The 22,761-nt window shown below is 43.8% G+C and overlaps 1 protein-coding gene across 1 annotated transcript in view; it reads right to left on the bottom strand.

Annotated features, from left to right (window-relative positions):
• Nucleotides 1-22,761, bottom strand: part of Csmd1 (CUB and Sushi multiple domains 1) — a 1,338,703-nt gene that overhangs the window by 1,100,777 nt on the left and 215,165 nt on the right. The gene's annotated exons all lie outside the window — the stretch shown is intronic.

Raw genomic sequence — 22,761 nt, 5'->3', positions numbered from 1 at the left:
ATTCTGATAAACTTTCCAAACCACTGCATTATCCTGCTCACTTCTGTTTGGTACTTAAATATTATCATTTAATTTGATCTTATTTGATTTCCCTATGTGCAGTGGTGATTCATGAACATATCAAAGATTTCCATTCTAAAAATATTATGGGAGCTATGATAGTTTAATGAAAGATTTCACTTCAATTAAATTAGAAGGAGACACTTCTGCACTGTCTTCATTCCCTCCAGGGAGGGAACACTGTGTCATCTTATTAGCAAGTTCTCCCTGGGGCACTTCTCTTTGATGAATTCAATATAGTTAAAGAATCCTTGAAAGATTATATAAGACCATACATGTGTATAAATACACATATACATATACATACATATATATATGGACATGTACAACAATATACACATATGTATATTGTTGTATTTTCTTTTAAACAGAAGCCCTTAATGAGGCAATAAGAAGAAAATTCTCACTTTCATTTTTTTCAGAGGGCTTTGGTGTGTCCTCTGAATAAATCTAACAAATTCCGTTAAGGGAACAGTCTATATAATATGCTGCAGTAAATGAAGAAACATTTTCAGGAAAAAAAAATCGCCAAATTGATCTGAAACCCTAAGACTATAATTAGCCATCAAATGTGCATCACACACCTAGAAGTAGCTTCACGTGCCCCTTACTGACCAAGTGCCAGATAGGCGAGCCTTGGCCCTTGTGTTCCGCACGCCACAGACCCGCAGAGTGGAACAGAGGTGGCGTGGAGGAAAGGAAGCCTGGAGCACCTGATAGCCACAGTCTCTAATGCAGAGGAGCACCGTCCCCAATGCCCAGGAGCACTACTGTCCCCAACGCAGAGGAGCACCGTCTTCCCATGGAAAAGAAGAAACGGCAGCATGCTAAGAATTAGAATTGGATGTAGCCAACTCCTTTCCTGTCAAGCGTGGAGAGATGACAGGTACCAGGGGAGCACAGTAAGAAAAAGAAAAGGTCACTGTGGGCCACAGCAACTCAAAAGGGAAACAGGAAGTGACAGGTCTGTTGGCTGCACAGAGGGAAGAACAGCTGGCCGGCAGCCAGGACGCGGCAGGCCTGAGCACGGGCAGGGTGGGCCAGCCGAGTCACCCAGCTGATGAGGAATGAGCAGCAGTGTCCCACAAGTAGAGGAGAAGGTCAGAGTGTGTCTTGAAATCTGAGGGATGAAGTCCATGTGGATCATGAAGGGTTTCCCCAGGGGGGTGGTGGGAGGGTATAAAGAAAGATCTTTTTTTTTTTTTTTTTTTTGGTATTGGGAAGTGAACCCATGAACCCAAGAGTGCTATGCCACTGAGCTACATCCCCATCACAGGGTCTCAGTAAGTTGCTTAACGTTTCCCTACGCTGCTGAGGCTGGCTCTGAACTTGCAATTCTCCTGCCTCAGCCTCCAAAGCTGCTGGGATTAAAGGCATGGGCCACTGCAGCCAGCTGAGAGATATTTTAAGTGGAAAAAAAAGGGGTCAGTCTGGGATAGCTGAGCAGGAGCACAGAGGATGTCCTGTTGCTCCTGCCCAAGGGAGGAGGGCCATCCTTGGGAGCCACAGCAGGAGTCCTGGACAGAACACTCGCTCATTAAATATGGCTAATGAGGCCAAAGCAAATGTCCCAGGTGTTTGAGTCTAAGCATGGAACAAAAGAGCCACAGGACTCAGAGCAGGAGGGTGAGGGCTGACAGGCTGGCCTATGCAGAGCAGTGACGAGTTTCAAGCAGGCTCCTTGGTAGGTGCGTGGTAGGAAGATTAAAAAATACTACCACAGATAGGTCAGAGAGATGGCATTGGGTCTGAGACCCTTGTGAACAGCCATAAAACCCTAACTCTACTGAAACCATACAGAACACTATTAGAGTCAGCTCATAAAACAGAAGGACATTTGGAGCTTTCAAGTCCAAATACGCTGAGCTGGACACGTGGGGTGTTGGTATGGACAAGTGGAGCCTGCCACATCTGTGAATCGATTTGCAGAAAACAAAGTCTCCTTCCTCCAAAAGCCTCCTTCTTCTGGTTCACAGGGACAGTGACCTCTCTATTTGTCATTCACAAAGGGACACTCTGAAAGGAAAATACTTTCTGTTCTCAATGATTTGAGGATCATGGTTCCCACCTTGCCCTGTCCTGGGCCAACCTGATCCAGTCCCCAGCTCCTCTGTAGCTCCAAATCCACCTCAGCCTCCTGGCTCAGCAAACTCCATCAGAGTAGCTTTTGTCCTGAGCTGTACTAAGTTCTGAGTAGGATGAGCTTTCCCACTATCAGCTTCCAAAAGGAATGAAGGGCCACTGGCTAAACACCTATGGCACAGAGGTGGCGGGATTGCAGTGCCCAGGAGCAAGCACAGGTGCAGCTGGGGTGGGTGGGGCATCTGCCGCAGACTGCCCATGCTCCTCCCTTCAACCTTTGCTGCCCTTATGGCCACATCAGCTCTCTGCATTCTCAACTCTCTAAGGCTTTTAAACCCGACTAGAGTTCTGAGGGGAAGATATGCACAACCCCGCTGTCCACCTGAACACAGGGACATTGCCTTTGGGGTACAGCACCTCACGCCTGCTCCTGAATGTGCAGAGATTTCCCCAGGCCCTCCTGGTGCTGGGAATCCACGGTTTCACAGAGTAGCAAAGGATGTCCATGATAGAAAGTGCCTGCCTTTAAGTCTTGATATGTGTTTGGAAGTTAGAGAATAATATTTCCATAATTCAGTATATCATAAGTATGCAGCATGCAGCTTCCCAAAAGAAATGGAAATACACCGTAGAATTTATGCTCTAACATCAATATGCTTAATAATCATATCAAAATCTTAAATTGGTTCTTTTTTTAACCATCTGTGTTTCACTTTTTGATATCTGACAATACCAACAGTATTTTCTTGGATTGTCAAAATGACCTATGGCCATTTTAGAAAACTTTGAAAGCTGAGACATTTTTTTGAGGAGAAAATAAAAATTATTGTAATTCCATCTTTTAGAAATACCTACTGTTAATAACGATATATAACCCATAGTGGGATTTGCTTATGCAAATTGTTTATTTTAAAATATTTTCTGCTAACTCCATAGAAATGTCACTAGCAAAGACTCCAAAGCATTTCTTTGTGGGACTCTCGCCACCCACCACACATTTCCTCGTACATCCTCAGGTCACTGTGTTCCATCTTACACCTGGGTGGCTGGTTTATGTGTGTGGTAAAAGGCCTGACCATTTCTAGGGGAAAGTGAACAAGGAGGGGGGCACCAATTGTTCTCCCACCCTCTAACCTTAACGCCTTTTAACTCTCTGAAAACTCTCTTGGGTTGGGTTGCAGGTCTTTGTGCAGCTGTGTGACCTGCTTCTGTCCTGGCCTCCATGCTCCCGATCCATGGAGGATGTCTTCCATGGTACGTGCCTCTGTGTGGGGTACATTTTTAGAGACCCTTGCCTGTGATTTGGAGAAATTTGGACACGACACTGTTTGGGAGTTTGACTGGTTCAGTGCTCACTCCTGACTCAACACATGGTCACTGAGCACCAACAAAGCCCAAGGCTCTTCAGCAGGCAAGGGGACACATGGTGAGTGGGACGGACCTGAGCCCGCAGCTCCTTCCCCCCTTCCTGTGCAGCCAGAGCTTCTCAACATGCAGGTCTCCTCCTCTGGGGTCCTGACAGCCACCCTGCTATTTTCCAGCTTTAGGTGATTTAATGCATAGAATTGATGATGTGGGTCTTAATGCATAGAATTGATGATGTCTTTCGAAAGGACCAAGGGAGCTCAAGAGGAAGAGACTTAATCACAGGTTAGTAATTAAAGACAAGGCTGTCACCCCTGAGGCTGAGTGAGCAACAGGAGGGGTGGTGTCCCCACAGCCCAGAAACCAGGGGAGGGCAGAGCTGCCTGCTGATCCCAATAGTTTGGCTCCTTTTCTTCTTTTTTAATCATTCTATCTAAACTCTTTAAATCTATTCCAGTTCTCCATGTGGAGAGTTTAAACTGATTTCTCCCCTTAAGTCACTAATTAGTCAACCTGAGTATATTCTGAATGTGTTCAAAGATTACATTTGAACCCAGGAGACCTGGTTTATAGTCAGAGCAGAATAGTCAGTGAATATGCCCTGGTTTGGGGGAAGGCCAGTGTTATGGTTTGGATGTGAGGTGACCTCAACTGCTCATGTGTAAGACAATGCAAGAAGGTTTCGAGGTAAAATGATCTGGTTACGAGGGGTTTGATCTAATTAGTGCATTAATCCCCTAATTATCTGGGTGCTAACTGGAGGTAGATAGGGTGTGGCTGGAGGAGGTGGATCACTGGGTCAAGCTTTGGGGTATGTATTTTGTGTCTGGTGAGTGGAGTCTCTCTCTGCTTCCTGGCACCATGTTCTGACCTACTTTCCCCCACCGGACTCTTCCGTCATGATGTGCCTCATCTAGAGCCCTGAGGAACAGAGCTGGCTATCTATGGATTGAGAACTCTAAAGCTGTGATCCCTAAATAAACTTTTCCTCCCCTAATTGTTCTTGTCAGATATTTTGGTCATAGCAGCAAACAGCTGATTAAAACAATACATATATTGCCACTAAGCTTTCAAGAATTTTATTTGTTGTATAATTTTTATTTATAATATTTTTCAGGCTGCCCACACAAACTATTAGACTATAAAGAAAAATGTTTAGTTGGGTACCTTTTAAAAACTATTTTTTTAATTGTTATATATCTGAATATTTTTTCACAATAAATACATTTCTCTAACTGTGGTTGCCCAAATGAAGTAAGTGAATTACCATGAATTTCTTTTCACAATACTTAAGAAAGGTGCTTATAAATGACTCTTATAATATCGATCATGGGAAATCAAAATAGAAGTGTAGTGCAAGCAACAATATTTAAATAAACTTGTAATTCCCTTATTCTTATTCATTTTAAACCATAGGAAAATATAACTCCCACTATGTATTTGATTTCAAACCCTGCAGGTGAAATAAATGCAAAATATAGTAGATACAAAATCCAATTTTATGGATGGAATAGAGTGTATGTGCTTAAATAATTCCATGGTTCACTTACACTCTAGATACTATTGTGGTTCTCATTGGCTTCCAACAGATTAGTTGTTATTTGTGAAAAGTGAGGGTTTTTTTAATCTTTTTTCTCTATTAACATTTGTAAATAGATTGTTCCAAAACCTCTCTGCTACACAAGCCATGCACAGTCAAAATCAAGTTGTTGTACAATAATAAGTGCTGAATTAATAACTGGGCTTTGAATTAACATTGGTGTGACACAAACACGAGAAAATGGCTGCTTCATTTACAAGTATGCTGACTCAATTTGTAAGCTGTTTGCATGATGAGATTTGGAGAAATCGCCAGGAGAAAGACCTCTCTCCCTCTCCCTCCCTCCCTCTCCCTCCCTCCCTCTCCCTCCCTCCCTCTCTCTCCCTCTCCCTCTCTCTCTCCCTCTCCCTCTCCCTCTCTCCCGCCATCCCTCCCCCTCTCTCTCCCTCCCTCCCTCCCCCCTCTCTCTCCCTCCATCCCCCCTCTCTCTCCCTCCCCTCCTCCCTCACCCTCTCTCTCTCCCCACCCCCTCTCTCCCCCTCTCCACAAATGACCCTTTGGAGATGGAATGTAGTCACTAACCCTTTCAGCTTTATACTTGCCTTCAGTAAGTTTTAAATATCTTTGGTCAAACTGGATGCTAAGACACAACTTTGAGGACATAGGATATGTTGACAGTGGCAAAGTAGCTCTCCTGAGAGTTCCATGAATTTGAAAAGAGGAGAGGGTGTCTTTCCATGGAGACACTCCACCGACAGCACCCTCACCAAGCAATTAGGGTTTACACTATGAGAAGACAGGGGTCTACCATAGGCCTTCTCCAGGTCTCAAGCAATGAAAGGGCTCAGACTTCTGTGGTGTTCTGGCCAAAACCAAATAAATGATAAAATACCAGACAGACTCAAACTGAGCAGCAGTGTATAAAATATGTGTTCAGTACTGTTCCAAATTTTCAAGGTCAGGAAAAACAAAGAAGACTGAGGAACTGTCACAGACTGGAGGAGACCCAGGAGACATGGAACTAACTCAAGTATGGGATCCTGGAACAGAAAAGTGACAGTGGAAAAAATGATGAGTTCCAATAAAGTACGTAGTTTCGCTAATAACATTGTGTCAACATTAATTTCTTCATTGTGGTCACTGCGCTTGGTTATGTAAGATGTTAATGTGGAAGGAAGCTGGGCGGAGGTCATACAGGATGTCTGTACTCTTTCTGCATTTTTTTGGTAAGTCTCAAATTATTTCAAAATACAAACTTAAGCCAACAGACACGCTAATCCCTGAGATTTATTAGCCTCTTAGTAAAAATGAATCTGCTGGGCCTTTCCCAAGGTCATTTAAAGCGACAGCAGGCAAAGGACAAATGGTGGCAGGAGACTTGGTCAGTGAGCAATGTCCACACCTGAGGAGCCAGGTCCAACCCCTCTAGGGGACGATGGCAATCCCTGAGGAAGCAGGCACTTTTGCCGAGAGGACATGCAGAAGGGCTCGCAGGGAGGTGTTGCTGGAACCCATGCCGGCACCTAGAGGCCCTCACATACCACCTGTGCTAAAGGAGGGCAAGAGTGGACATTGCCTCCTCTTGCAATGAGATGGGTGACACTACATTTGAGTGAACCAGAGTATGAAACTGATATCCACAAATCCGTGCTGTGGAAAACAGTGGATGGACAGAAGACACAAGTCTCCCATGCAGAAGAATCCTAAATAATGCAAACACACCCTGCCTTGTGAGGTACAGCATAACTGCAGCAGCTGCTGCCACTTGTTAAGATGACTCAGTCACTTCCTTCCAAGAGCACAGGGTGCACGGTGCACGGGGGGAGATGAGGAACACTGCAATAGAGAGACCTGACCAGCAGCACCTCTGCCAGGTGGCCACTGTTGGCCTCACAGAGATAAACATGTTCATTCCTGGGCTCTGGAGGGGATGCTATGGAAATGGCTTTTCTCTGGGCTCCTCCCAGCACCTACAAACCCAGGTAATCATGAAAGACACAACAGAAAAAGCACAATTGAGAGACATTCTGAAAAATTCCTGGCCCATGCTCCTCAAAGTTGTCAAAGTCATAGAAAATGAGATCTCAGCCCAGAGTTACCTAAGTGACGACAGAATGTCCTATGGAATCCTGGAGGGGATACTGAGACAGGAGTAAAAAGTGAGGAAGGTAAATCAAGAAGGGACCTTTAGTATTGCTATTTATAGCAGGTCATTAGGTTTGATAAATGTAGCATAGCAATGTGCACTGATAAACACAGGGGAAGGGATGCAGTCCTATGGGACTCTGTGCAGTCTTCACAACTATTCTGCAGAGGTTCTAAAACAAAAAGCATCTTTAAACCTTGGAAACAAGGCACATTGATTTAGAGTGTCACTACATGTTTAGTTTAGTATTGCTTCATCTCTATATTCTAAATAACACAGATGTGCTATTGTTACACATCTTCTGGTATATTCTCTCCAGGTGATGAGCTCTGGTTAATTCTAAGGGGTTTCTGTGTTAGGTAGGAGACAGAGACTGGGAAAGGGACCAACCGTTAGGACACTGAGCTTCGCCCAAAGCCTTCAGCTCCCACCCAACACTGCACCTGAAGTTGGGCCATCCTGCACTGAAGTTGAAGTGAGAAAGCAAGATGACCACAAAGGGAAATGAAGACCATGAAGCGAAGTCCCAATCTTGGCATGTGCAGTACCCGGAGGGACTGACCTAAAGATTACTGTTGCTAGTTAACATACTATTAGCATTGCAGCTCACTCCCCAGCTGTGCATTTTCTAGGGGGGGGCGGGAAGAAACTTTCATGAGGACAGTACAAATTATTTAAAATTCAGATGTCAATCAAGGTGCCAATTGAAACCAGATCCACCCAGGGAAGAAGGGAGATAACTAGCACAGCCCAATAACAGAGCTCCCTTGAACTCCTTCACAGCTAGCCCGCCTTGCTCACCAAGAGCATGTACTTTTGCTTTTAATAATCCCTGCCTCGCCTTCCAGACTCTATGTCTCACTTGATTCTTTGATCAGGACCTAGACCTGGGACACCCTGGGGACCTCTGCCCATGTGCTGATGACATCTGGGTATTTGGGAATATAAAATGTCAGGGACTTAAGGGCCCAAAACTTGATTCATTTTCAACTTTATTCCTGCTTTCTGAGGTGTTAAGACGTGGGACATAGAGGAAGAGGCTCCTTTGGTGAGGTCAGTGGAATGTAGAGTCAGGAACAGGGAATGGAAGCAACCTCCAGGCGCTCTCTTGACTAATTAGTGATTTAAGGGGAGAAATCAGTTTAAACTCTCCACATGGAGAACTGGAATAGATTTAAAGAGTTTAGATAGAATGATTAAAAAAGAAGAAAAGGAGCCAAACTATTGGGATCAGCAGGCAGCTCTGCCCTGCCCCTGGTTTCTGGGCTGTGGGGACACCACCCCTCCTGTTACTCACTCAGCCTCAGGGGTGACAGCCTTGTCTTTAATTACTAACCTGTGATTAAATCTCTTCCTCTTGAGCTCCCTTGGTCCTTTCGAAAGACATCATCAATTCTATGCATTAAGACCCACTGTCTAAATCACCTACAGATGGAAAATAGCAGGGTGGCTGTCAGGACCCCAGAGGAGGAGACCTCCATGTTGAGAAGCTCTGGCTGCACAGGAAGGGGGGAAGGAGCTGCGGGCTCAGGTCTGTCGTGGATGGACCAGGCATCTTGAGCTCTCTACAACTGTAAGAACAGACTGAGGAAAAAGACCAAGATGGACTTCCTGTCAGCAAAGCCCGTGACTGGGGACCCTCGAGTCTGCTGGGCCTCCAGTGTGCAGCACAGTAACACCACCATGCTATAGCAAGGTTGGAGACGGTGGACGGGGCCATTCCAGAGGCTCTGTTGTGATTCCTTGGCCTACCAGGAATGACCATCACCTCTTATTCCCTCACACTCACTGCTCCCCCAGCCCCCCATGAGTGGTCCCCCAGGCCATTCGACAGTTCTCTGCCTAGGAAGCTAACAGGCTTCTTCCGTTTACCCTGTGCAGCGTGGATACTCCGCTCCAGTGCGACGAGGGATTTTTCTGCCTCACCTTTGCTGGGGATGAGTTGGTCTCATCTTTCTCTCCTCCTCCTTCCCAGAGCTCAGCCTCACCCTGCCCCTCTCTGCTTGGCCGATGCTGCTTTGTTAAGCACCAAACTGCCTGGCCACTGAGGGGGAGAAAGATAGAAAGGTGTAGGAGACCTCCCCAAGCTGAGACGCGTGAGGTAAGACACTGTCTCCCTCACGTGAGAATGGCCTCGGCACAGAAGCAGGACTCTGCTGGGACGTCCTCCCGTTGACTACAGTCGGCACAGAGCTCCCTTCAGGAAAGGAAGGCCTCCTTGACAATGGAAGGCCTGCATTCTTCCTGAGACAGTGTACGTCCTCAAAACAGGAGGATTCCCGTCCAACAGGAACTCAGTTCCACCAAACATTACCAAAGACATAACGGGGGATCCACCAGACAGAATGAGGACCTTCTGGGTTCCCTGTCCAGAAAGCAGAGTGTGGGGGCAAGTGTGCCTGCTCAGTGATGCTTGTGAAGGAGCATGGCCCATACTGCAAGATAACGCTAAGGGAGAGTCTGTGGTCAAAGAACCCAGCAGAGCTGCTGGCCCAGCATTTCTCTAGAGTGGAACCGTCAGCTCCACGTTCTGACCATCTGAGTTCTCTGCCCAAAGCTCTTCTTTTAAACAAATTTCTTGACATATCATATTCCACACTTTGATTCAAGTGGGTTATGAACTCCCACCTTCACCCCATACACAGATTGCAGAATCACATCAGTTACACATCCATTGATTTACAAATTGCCATACTAGTGTCTGTTGTGCTCCACTGCCTTTCCCATCCTCCACCCTCCCCCCTCCCCACCTCTCCCCTCCCCTCCCCTCCTCTCTCTCTACCTCCTCCACTGTATAACCCTGAGGGTCTCCTTCCATTACCACGCAATTTCCCTTCTCTCTCCCTTTCCCTCCCACCTCTCATCCCTGTTAAATGTTAATCTTCTTCTCCTGCTCTTCGTCCCTACACTGTTCTTAGTTACTCTCCACTTCTGTTCAACATAGTTCTCAAAACACTGGCCAGAGCAATTAGACAGACGAAAGAAATTAAAGGCATAAAAATAGGAAAAGAAGAACTTAAATTATCACTATTTGCAAATGATATGATTCTATACCTAGCAGACTCAAAAGGCTCTACAAAGAAACTATTAGAGCTAATAAATGAATTCAGCAAAGTGGCAGGATATAAAATCAACACGCATAAATCAAAGGCATTCCTGTATATCAGTGACAAATCCTCTGAAATGGAAATGAGGACAACCACTCCATTCAAAATATCTTCAAAAAAAATAAAATACTTGGGAATCAACCTAACAAAAGAGGTGAAAGACTTATACAATGAAAACTACAGAACCCTAAAGAGAGAAATAGAAGAAGATCTTAGAAGATGGAAAAATATACCCTGTTCATGGATAGGCAGAACTAACATCATCAAAATGGCGATATTACCAAAAGTTCTCTATAGGTTTAATGCAATGCCAATCAAAATCCCAAGGGCATTTCTTGTAGAAATAGAGAAAGCAATCATGAAATTCATATGGAAAAATAAAAGACCCAGAATAGCAAAAACAATGCTAAGCAGGAAGTGTGAATCAGGCGGTATAGCGATACCACACTTCAAACTATACTACAGAGCAATAGTAACAAAAACAGCATGGTACTGGTACCAAAACAGGCGGGTGGACCAATGGTACAGAATAGAGGACACAGAAACCAATCCACAAAACTACAACTATCTTATATTTGATAAAGGGACTAAAAGCATGCAATGGAGGAAGGATAGCATCTTCAACAAATGGTGCTGGGAAAACTGGAAATCCATATGCAACAAAATGAAACTGAATCCCTTTCTCTCGCCATGCACAAAAGTGAATTCAAAATGGATCAAGGAGCTTGATATCAAATCAGAGACGTGCCGTCTGATAGAAGAAAAAGTTGGCTACGATCTACAGTCAGTGGGGTCGGGCTCCAAATTCCTCAATAGGACACCCATAGCACAAAAGTTAATAACTAGAATCAACAAATGGGACTTACTCAAACTAAAAAGTTTTTTCTCAGCAAAACAAACAATAAGAGAGGTAAATAGGGAGCCTACACCCTGGGAACAAATCTTTACTCCTCACACTTCAGATAGAGCCCTAATATCCAGAGTATACAAAGAACTCAAAAAATTAGACAATAAGAGAACAAACAACCCAATCAACAAATGGGCCAAGGACCTTAACAGACACTACTCAGAGGAGGACATACAGTCAATCAACAAGTACATGAAAAAATGCTCACCATCTCTAGCTGTCAGAGAAATGCAAATCAAAACCACCCTAAGATACCATCTCACTCCAGTAAGATTGGCAGCCATTAGGAAGTCAAACAACAACAAGTGCTGGCGAGGATGTGGGGAAAAGGGTACACTTGTACATTGCTGGTGGGACTGCAGATTGGTGCAGCCAATTTGGAAAGCAGTATGGAGATTTCTTGGAAAGCTGGGAATGGAGCCACCATTTGACCCAGCTATTCCCCTTCTTGGTCTATTCCCTAAAGACCTAAAAAGAGCATGCTACAGGGACACTGCTACATCGATGTTCATAGCAGCACAGTTCACAATAGCAAGACTGTGGAACCAACCTAGATGCCCTTCAATAGACGAATGGATAAAAAAAATGTGGCATTTATACACAATGGAGTATTACTCTGCATTAAAAAATGACAAAATCATAGAATTTACAGGGAAATGGATGGCATTAGAGCAGATTATGCTAAGTGAAGCTAGCCAATCCCTAAAAAACAAATGCCAAATGTCTTCTTTGATATAAGGAGAGTAACTAAGAACAGTGTAGGGACGAAGAGCAGGAGAAGAAGATTAACATTTAACAGGGATGAGAGGTGGGAGGGAAAGGGAGAGAGAAGGGAAATTGCGTGGTAATGGAAGGAGACCCTCAGGGTTATACAGTGGAGGAGGTAGAGAGAGAGGAGGGGAGGGGAGGGGAGAGGTGGGGAGGGGGGAGGGTGGAGGATGGGAAAGGCAGTGGAGCACAACAGACACTAGTATGGCAATTTGTAAATCAATGGATGTGTAACTGATGTGATTCTGCAATCTGTGTATGGGGTGAAGGTGGGAGTTCATAACCCACTTGAATCAAAGTGTGGAATATGATATGTCAAGAAATTTGTAATGTTTTGAACAACCCACAATAAAAAATTAAAAAATAAAAAAAAAAATAAAAAAAATAAACTGAACTGCAAGACTTGCCATGAAAACAATTAGAGTATAGGTATTCCTTGACAGAGTAATGAAAGACTCGTGTCCATCAGATCCTAAAGATGATCTATACCCTGTCTTTAGAGGCAGAAAATCAAACTTCCACACCAGTTCTCAGCATAGGTAATGCATATTAACGTGGATTTGAATTTACTATGTTTTTAATGTTTTGACACCATTAGGTCTATAAACGTACTATGTCTAAAAGGAAAATAATAGTGACTCCTGAGTGTGACATTCGTTGAGAAGATCTCAGCCAAGCCTGACTATAACTTCACATATTTACCTATGAGGAGCTCAATGCTCTGAAAGGTTAATGAGCTATTCAAGAAAGCACTGTTAGTGAGGGGACACTTCACTTTGGCCTTATCTTCTAACCTGCATTTCCAGATGCTTGGGCAAGGAACCGAAAGGTCCTGGTACCCTCTGCACCTGTGGCTTCCGTGGGACTCGGTGGGACGCTCTGGGCTCTCAGCACTAGGGTTCTGCAGTGAGAGCTGCTGCATAACTCCACAGGGCTCCTGCACTGTGGGCTCCCATGTGGATTTACCCCATCCCCCAGAGGTGCCTCCGTCCAGCCCATCTCCCTTCAGCTCCAGGTGACTTTCAGGGGCTGTATAAATTCCAAGCTTCTATCTCCAGTTAACAGTGGGTGTAGACAGGACTCTGGGCCAGGGTCTACTCAGGTCCATAGCCCTTTTCAAGGGGCAAAGAAGAACTCTGGAGAAGGAGTGAGGGACCCTCTGAGTGAAAGGAAAAACTTTGGATGAGAGAGTGTTTGGTTCTCCCTTCAGTGAGTGTGATTCAGATTGACCACGTTGGACCTTCACACCCCCATTCTCATGAACTTAGCAGCAGTTGACAATATTCTCTAAACTAGAATCCTCTGAGTTCTATCACTTTATTCCAAGACACCAAAAAGCCATAGCTGTTGCCAACAGGGCACTGGCACTAGCAACGTCTGCAAGCCAGGGTCCTGTCAGGTGGCCCTTACACACGGAGGTGTCTGCAGATGTCTGCTCTCTAGAGCCACCTGGGAGATAGCTGTGTACTTAGGTTTTTAGAAAAACAGCCCAAAGAAAGAAGCCAAAATGTTATCACATGGGAAACCTTGTAAAAAAACAAATCCCAGGAGAAATTGAGCATGTGTAGATAAAAAGAGTTCCTTTCTCAAAGATAAATCACCCTGCTTTCAAATGTCAAATGTTATAATGACAATATTTGTGAAAGAGGAACTTGCAGATTATAACACTGAAATGAATGGAATTTTTAAAATGAAAACCTCTTGTTTCAGACAGTCACCTTAATGTTTATGAAACACCAAGAAAATCTTTTTTTTTTTTTTTTGTGGAAACTTCTCTCCCAAGAACACACCCTTTCTCTAGCACTGCAGGAGGAGAACCCGCAATGCCTGGGCCCCTGAGCAGGTGTCTACTCGGAGTACCTCCTTGGTGCTAAAGAGGCCAGGATCCCCCCAGAAGACACCTGTGCAATACTGGAATCTCCGTGCTCCTGTCGTTTCAGAGTAGAAAAACAAATGATAAGCCCAATCTTCACGCCATTGACAGAGGAGTAAGCAGAGCCTTGGCCACACCAGGGCCATCAGTGAGCATCCCCAGAGGAGAAGCAAACACCTATGAGCAGAAGGACAAACTTGGAGGTCCATTGCTGAAACACGGTGAGACATCAAATAGCCTTGGCAAATCCACAACACATCAAACTCAACATTCTGTATGTTTTCTGGAGACAATTTATGGATGCTTCTAATTGTATTACTTTCCTAAATAAAATTAAATAATTCTTTGTTCAATGATTATTTTGTCAAGCTGGAGAAGATTTAATTACCTATTAATCTGTAGATCATATAATTGATATTTTGACAGATAGTTTATTAGAATTATTTGACAAACAATTTACTCAAACTATTTTATAAAGCTCTACCCATATGTCAATCCTATTAACAATAATGCCAAGAAAATACATTTATTTTTAGAAAATAGTGAAAATAGGAGATCCCTGTTCCTCTTCAAACTACCCACCTCTGCATGTTTCCTCCAAAACTAAGTAGAAATAGACCTCTGCAGACATCTCCCAGGGTCGGGGGAGTGCACATTTTCTGTGGCTTCATGCTAGCACTTCAGACCCAGGTCACCAGTATGCCCCCAAAGAATGTAAAAATGGTGCCACCTGGTTTTGAGGAGAAAGAGGCTACTGCAGCAGACCTCTCCACCTGCTCTGCATCACAGAGATGATCCAACCCAAAGGCTGGAGGACTTCCAGCTGAAGGGTCAAGTTCTCTGCCCTCTACCTTACCAAGAACATTCTCAAAACCAGGTGGATGCTCATTAAACTTGATGCACGGTTTCTGTTTTCCTGCCAGACCCAGGGTCAAGGGTGCTGGTGAGTCCAAAGCAACCCTTGATGCTATAGGCGCTGGCCCCCTGGTCCACCTTCACCCTGCCCCAAGAACAGGTGTGCCCTGCTGCTGTGGGCTGACTTTTTTCTTAGAGCTATTTCTAAAGAGGGGTTTAAAATGGGCATTTTGAACTTAGAAGTATTGTTCCGTCATTTTATGGACTAGACTTCAGTCTGTATATTCTCTTTAAAGAATAACATTATCAAAGGCTGACATTCATGTACTGTGTGCTTTTATACCAAGGACTAAGGTAATCTGTATCATCTCATGGGTATTATCACTCCTTCTTCTACGCTAACTGAAGCTATCAGCAATGACCGCACCCACCTAGACTTGACCTCTGTGCCTTCTGTACTGATGATGTAGCCCAGGTGACCTACCTGACAGGCCCAAATGCCTCCCTTGGTCCATGGTCTCTCTGATAGAACAAAAAGTGTCCACTACACTAGGTCCTTCTCTACTGTGGCCTGATTTGTCTCCCAGGCTCACCTTTGGCTTCTGATGAGTGTGATGGCGGATGGAATACTGAGATCCTCAGCTGGAGGTTGGAAGGCAAGGTGCTCTGATGGAGGTGTAAGTAGTGGAGAATGTGCATATATACATATAAATATATATATATATATATACACATGTACATATTATGTCCTTTGATGCTTTGGATAAAAAGAAAGTATAATAGCACCACATTTTGAAGCCTAGGATAAAATGGGGACTTCCAAAGACACTTGACAGAAAAATAATAGTAAGTATTTTTGTATAGCAGATTCAGCTTACTTTATTGAAAACATTAAAATCTAAAGAGAAACTTATCCTAGTGTTCATCATTATATGTATTTGTAGGGTATAATGTTTCAAAGCATAACAGTTAATTCGTGGTGCTAGAAAAATGTTAAAACTCTGAGTAAATATTAAAATGTGTATAGTTTAAAAATAAATAAAGGCGATAAATGAATTCGCTCAGTTCTCAGCTGACTTCTGTGACGTCCGAAGTCTGTCATCCTCAGCAGTGCCTGCCACCTGGCTGCGGCCTTCTCCCTACAGCTGTTTTCGTCATTACTAACTTAGTCTTCTTTCACAGTGGCTGCTCTCCTCCTGAACTCCCAGCCGGCTCCTTGTCCATCTGTGCCAACCCACCCGGCTGCCAGCTGCTGCTGTATTGGCCGTTCTTATCTGCAACTGGAATCTGGGCTCTGCAGTGTTTCCACCCCTGGGACTACCTCTCTCCAGGCACAAACACCACTGAGCCTTCTCCACTGCTGACACCTCCATCAGAGCACCTTGCCTTCCAACCCCAGCCCAGGATCTCAATTCCATCCGCCATCACACTCGTCAGAAGCCAAAGGCGAGCCTGGGAGACATAGCAGGCCACAGTAGAGAAGGACCTAGTGTAGTGGACACTTTATGTTCTATCAGAGAGACCCGTGGACCAAGGGAGGCATTTGGGCCTGTCAGGTAGGTCACCTGGGCTACATCAGTACAGAAGGCACAGAGGCCGAGTCTAGGTGGGCGGCTTCACTGCTGATAGCTTCAGTTAGGGTAGAAGAAGGAGGCTTGACCTAGAGGAGGAGAATGAAACATATCCTTTGATTCTAGGGATGAAAAGAAAGGCAAGAGATAGGATAGTAGCACATATTGAAGCCGAGGATAAAATGGGATTTCCAAACAACAAGCTGAAGAGCAGCACATTGATTTGGAAAACGAAAAAATAAAATGCCACCAGTGGACAGGAGCAATCGAGGTGTTGTCCACTGTGCTAAACAAAATTAAATCTTGCCTCCACTATTTCCTCAAGCTGTAGAAACAGACTAAAATTTTGAAAATAAGCAGCTCTACTTTTTATATTGGTTTTTTAAAAATGTAATAAGTGGAATGTCAGCCCATATTGAATGGTACAAACTTCTCTGGCTTTTGCTAAATAGTCATGTGAAATATCTTTAAATAGTTAAGTTATGACTCAGAGCTAAATGTCCAGATATGCTTAGTCTACGCAATCAGGAAACTGAACTTATTCTTGCATTATATTTGCACAATATTCCACTAAAAATCTTCTCCATGCAAGCTTATCTTCCACAAGAGGAAGGACAGGCTTGTACATCCAAGTTAGGGGAAAAATATTAAGCAATTGGTAGTATTTTTAAGATTTACTTTTAAAAACTCCACTATTTATGGTAATCAGAAATGAAAACCTACATCAATTAAGGGGTTTTCCTAAGAGGCAGCCTCGAGGCAACAGCATTTATTTCAGCTAAAATGGACATATTTATGTAACTCATTCAAAATGACATCGGAGGGTTTCTCGGAATTAACAACGAGAGCTGAATACACATGTTCTTCAAAGAGCATCTTTTTCTGACAACTGTCAACAAATGTTCTTTCATGTTCTCATTCCAAGACATCCCTGCTAAGGTTACATAAAGTACAGAATCTGGCAATCAAGTAATGATGATAGATCTCATTTCCGAAAATTAGAATTTTGGAGTCTGAGAGGGAAAAAGACTGCAGAAGGCACCGAGGGTTATCTTACAGCAACGCCTGTGTCCCGCATCACTGATCGACGTCACCTCTCTCTTCTGGACTAGTGTCAGGGGCCAGGACTGAGATATGCTCAGTCCATGGACAGAGGAATCCAGTTATTTCAAGGGCTGTTTCTTCCCATGAATTAGAAACCTGCCTGTCTGCGCCTTTGTCCTCCTATGCTCCTCCTGCCTGGAGGCTGCACAGCCCAAGCCTGACTCCTCTTTGACAGGAGCAGTTTTAGACTTTGAAGTCAGCCACAAAGCCTCTGCGTCCTCTCGCATGCAGCCGCAGCCACAATGGCTCAGGAAGGCAGTTGTTGAACCTGTGACCACCTGGGTGCTCCCCTCCCACACGCTTCAGCATGTCCCTGTCTTTGTAAGGGAGCACAATCAGCCAGGTGTGACCTGCAGCAGTGAGCAAGGGCTCTGTGTGTGGTGTCGTCACGCATCTGCTCGTCCCTGGTTCCACACTATGGGAAGGCTTCCAGTGAGCGTCCACCCATGTCGTGAATATTAAAATGCACCTATTGGCTCTAAAACTTTTTATCACTCTGACTTAAAACACCAAATACCACCACTGGCTGGCCTGTTGCGATTGGGGAGAGTGGGCTACCTCTCTCACCCTGCTTTGTCTGCTCATTCGCATCCTGCACTGGACATGAGCAGAGATGTCAGAACCACAGGGATTAGAAAGCCCTGTCAGGCACCCCTTCTTAATCGCACCCTGCGCTTACCTGGGGGAAGCACCAAGACTGAGCACTGAGAAGGTCCCCGGGAAGGGAACAAAGGAGGCCAAGGCAAGTGTCTCACAAGAAAAGAAAAACAGCATTTGGTGTTTTAGTCTCAGAATTTCCAAAGAAAAAATAATAACTTGTCACATAACTCATGTACCCAGAAGTGTATCCAACGAGCATCAGGTGTTTTTTAAGAAATAGATAATTTCTAGTGAAGCTAAAGTCCTCCACGTTCCTTCTTCCATAAATTCTAGACTTGTCTTCCCCCTTTTCCTAAGTTCCTTTTTGGTGCTAGGGATTGAACCCAGGGCTTCTCCACCAATGAGCTACACCCAGAGTACATTTAATTTTTATCTCAAGGCCCTGGGGGCAGGCTTTGAACTTGTGATCCTCCTGCCTCAGCCTCCTGAGTTGCTAGGATTATAGGAGTACACAACCTGGCCTGGACCTAAGCTCCATCTTTATTGTTAAGTTGAGGCAAATACTTCCTAAGTGTTTATGATTTTATTGTATATATGTCTACTCATAAAATGCATTTCCTTAAATTTGCACGAATAGTCACACACACACACACACACACACACACACACATACACATTTGCTTTTCTACTTTTTAGAAGTCTATTAAAAAATGAAAGCGATGCAAGTACTTTAACCCTTATAAAGCGGCAGGTCTGCCTGAGTATTACAAACTGCATGCATCTGCTGCCCACCTAACAGACTCATGTGTTGTTCACACTTTTCCACTATGAAAGCAATTCTGGAAGGGACACTCCTGCACGTGTGTGAATCACTTGTTTGTATGTCATTAATATTTTTTAGCTTTACTAGATATCGCCAATTTCCTTTTCAAAATCACTACACTAATTTATATTTCCATGAGAAATTTTGGAATCATCACTGTGCACATTCTCCTTGTCATTTGGACTCCATGTTTTAATATCTAATGTTCACCAATTGGGTGGCAATTGTTTTTGTTTCCTTGATCTTTAATTTGCATTTCTCCCGTTGGGTAGATCATGAACCACACTCTCTCACAGTCAGCTTCCTGTTCTGTCTTGCTCTTCATTCATTACTATCTTCAATTTTTTCTCTTCTGCTTATTGTATCATCCCCAAAGCAAAGAGGGCAGCAAAACACCATGCCACTGAATGCCCCTTTTCTGTTCTGCAAAACCCAGCCAAGCTGAGGGGGCACTGAGAGCAGCCTGGGCTGAAAAGCCCAGATACCCATTCCCTTGAAGAACGCTGCTTTCTCCCGGGTGCACTGGGAGCCAGGGCAAGTCAGTGTTACCTGGAGAAAGCCATCTTCTTGCATGTTCACCAGAACAGCTGCTCCTAGGGATGCTGGTCAGGGCAGTGACCTAAGCAAGCTGATGCTGATGGTGTCACTGTGTCCACAGCCTGACATATAAAAGCCCTCTCTGAGTGGGGTTGGGGAAGAACTGAGGGCACTGTGGAAAGGAAACTTGTCCCCTGTCCAGCTGGCCACCACAGGACAAAGCACCGTGAGGGACAGAGGTGCTGTCAGCCAGCCTCTACCCCTGAGCTCTCCTTGAGTGTCTCTGCTTTCTCAGAGGCTTTCCCACACACCAGGGTCTCCCATGCTGCCTCCAGGCACTTCCCTTGGCTGGCCAGGAAGCCGCCCCACTGCCCCGGCACAGCCAGTCTGTGGCTCTTCACTGTGTGCACCGACTACATGTCACTACGGGATGCAATAGTGTTCACAGCTAATTTACCTTAAAAGCCTTTGTTGGATTTTTATTGCCAATCTTTCTGATGTTGTAGGTATTTTTTTATTTTGTTGAAAAATATTTCATCACTTAAACAAAATTCTTCCCTACATAAAGCCCAAAATCCATTTTCTTCATTTCTGCCTTATAATTTTAAAGGTTTATCTTTTAGGCTTACATGTTTAATCTATCTGAAATTTACTGTAGAATAAGTTATGTAATAAGAATCTAATATTTAAAAAAATTGATTTATGGGTTTTAGATGTAGGTATCTTAGTTTTTTTAAAAGAAATAAATAATAGAACTGTGGATTTCTCCTTATAATTCTACCAGTTTGGGTTTTATATTTCATTTATATTCAGAATTCTATCATCTACATAAAAATTTAATTCTTACATTATTTTGGTGAATTTTTATTTCATGATTGTATACTTCCTTTATCTCTTTATTAGTGCATTGCTTCTTATTTTGCATTTATCTTACATTGTCTGGTTATAATGTTGCTGAACCAGCTTTATTTGAATTGGTATATACTCTTTATTTTATTTTAAATTCTTATTATTTCTGTTATTTGTATCTTGTGTTCAAGGAATACTTTTATTTGGTTGTTTTCTGTAGTGAAATTAATTCATTCACAAGTATTTTTATTTAAAAGAATGATTCATGCCTATTAATTTCTTTTTTTTTTCCGTTTTTTTTCTTGTTTCTTTGTTCTCATTTCTTTATTCCATTGATATAGTAGAGGTTTTTTGCTTCTTTTTATAACCTTTTCTGGTTTAAATATTACTGGTTATAATTCTCTTAGTGAAACATTTAATTTACTTTAATATTCTTAACACATACATACACATTTATAATCACTCCTAAATATGATTTTAGAACACTTACAAACTCTGGGGAATGGTTTATTTCTCAAATTATTCTCAGTTACCCATGGAACAGAGATATTAAAAAGAAAACAATATATGAGAAAGAGATGCTCCTGTGTATCTGCTCTGTGCATGTGTGCTACATGAGTGCAATGTACTACGCAGACACAGCACAGGATATGGAAATGGTCCTTATAAAGGAGTTTCATCGCAATACTATCATCTTAAGTGGAAAACATCACATCCAAAATGTATTTAATACAGCAAATGAAACCTACCACCACCTAGTTTAGCCCAGCCCACCATCAAAGTGCTCAGAACAGTTACACTGGCCTATGGTAGGCAAGACCATGCAATGTAAAGCCACTGTTATGCAGAGGTGTTGGATATCTTGTGTTCTTAATTCAATACCTGCATCCAGAACATGCTGCAGCACAGCACTCTGGAGAGTCTCTGGACCACGTGGCTGATCACAAAAGAGCATCTTACCACCTATTGCTCACAAAGACAAGGTCAATACTCAAAATCTGAAGTACAGATTCTACTGGACACTTATTATCTGTGTGCCATCCTGAAGTCGAGCACCTCTACATGGTCACTGTAGTCGATGAGTGTGCACGCTTAGTTAAGGATTGGCAGTGCTACGTGGCACCGTCCAGAGAAGACCACCGGCAAGGTGAACGTCCAAACCCTCCAGAATAGGAGCTCATGGCTTGATGAGAGAACACAGGGAAGACCATCCTGCAGCATGACATCCATAGGGAGGAAACGGTAGAGAGGGTGGACGTGTGCAGGGTCAGCTGTGGGGTGCTTAGGAGCACAGCCGTAACCCGGTGGTTGGGGCACACTGCCCAGCCAAGGAAACTGCAACAGCACCCTCAAAGGACTTGCACATGGGAGTTAGAGCCAGAGTGCTAAGTCACTGAATGAATCTGGACAGGACACTGGCTGTGCAGGACAGGTGGCAGGGTGGGTGGGGCACGACTAGGTTCTGGAGGCCGGAAAGGTGGATTTCCTGTGGGTGTGAAGTACACACTCGTCCTATAGACTGAGTGTCTACCTAAAGGTAAGCTCAACCATCCATGTTGCTCCACTATGGAGAGACAGCCAGATAATCAAGCCTCACTTGGGACCCATGTCCCCAAAGCACCCATGGAAATGGGGCAAAGGAAACCCAAACACTGAACGAAAGTCCTGAGGAGTAGCCTTTAAGGTGTTAGCTGCTGACAGCTCACCGGGAGCAGAGGCAGTGACAATCACAATCAGGGCACACAGCCAAGATGACCCTGGAAGCTGAGCATGCTCGTAGGTGAAGAGATGTTGGAAATAAGAGAGGGTCACATTGTCACCATGAGGAGCCAGAGTTTAGGGAAAGTTAACAGGAGGAGGGAAGCCAGAAATAAAATTACAATCCTAGAGAAAAAGATACTTAAATTCCTTTGAACACCACAAATCCAGGGAATACAAATTTTAAAAGAATATGCTTCCAAAGTGTCAAACACTGTTGAGTCAAAGGAACCAAGGAACAGGGGTGAGGGGGTAATTGGTCAGAATGTCACTATCTTAAAGATGGAAACTTTTCTGAACTGCTTTCAAGCAAAGTATAAGACAGTTCCCTAACAGTGGAATAGACCGTGAGAAAAAAGAAAGCAGCTTTCAATCAGATACTTCAAAAATGGAAAGAAGATAAAGAACACAGGACAATAGCAAGTTTAAATCAATCACTTCTACAATGTAAATTCCAAGAGTTTAACAGAAATTTCTTACAGTTGTGAGATGATTTACTCACATAGGTGAAAAAAAGAACAACTTAGAACCAGTAGTAGAGTTCCCTAAACTTTCATCTGTGATACGTGTGGTATTGTGTGGTATTAGCAATGGCTAAATAGACCCATCATTTCCATCCTTCCTGAAGCCCATCTTGACTTGGGTGTAGCAAAGGAAAGCCACACTGGCCATGTTCTCTAAGTGACAAGTTTGGTGAAGTGTCATTGTCTAGATGTGACATTGGTGAAGTGATGCTGGCACTTCCAGTATTCCATCAGCCAGGAGGCAGCGCACCGGAGCAGAGCTCAAACATCCCACCGCAGTGCAGACAGGCCA

The sequence above is a fragment of the Marmota flaviventris genome, chromosome 3, assembly GCF_047511675.1.
Source record: "Marmota flaviventris isolate mMarFla1 chromosome 3, mMarFla1.hap1, whole genome shotgun sequence".
Classification (NCBI taxonomy): Eukaryota; Metazoa; Chordata; class Mammalia; order Rodentia; family Sciuridae; genus Marmota; species Marmota flaviventris.
Note: the sequence above shows the minus strand (reverse complement) of the source record. Positions and strands in the feature narration are given on the sequence as shown.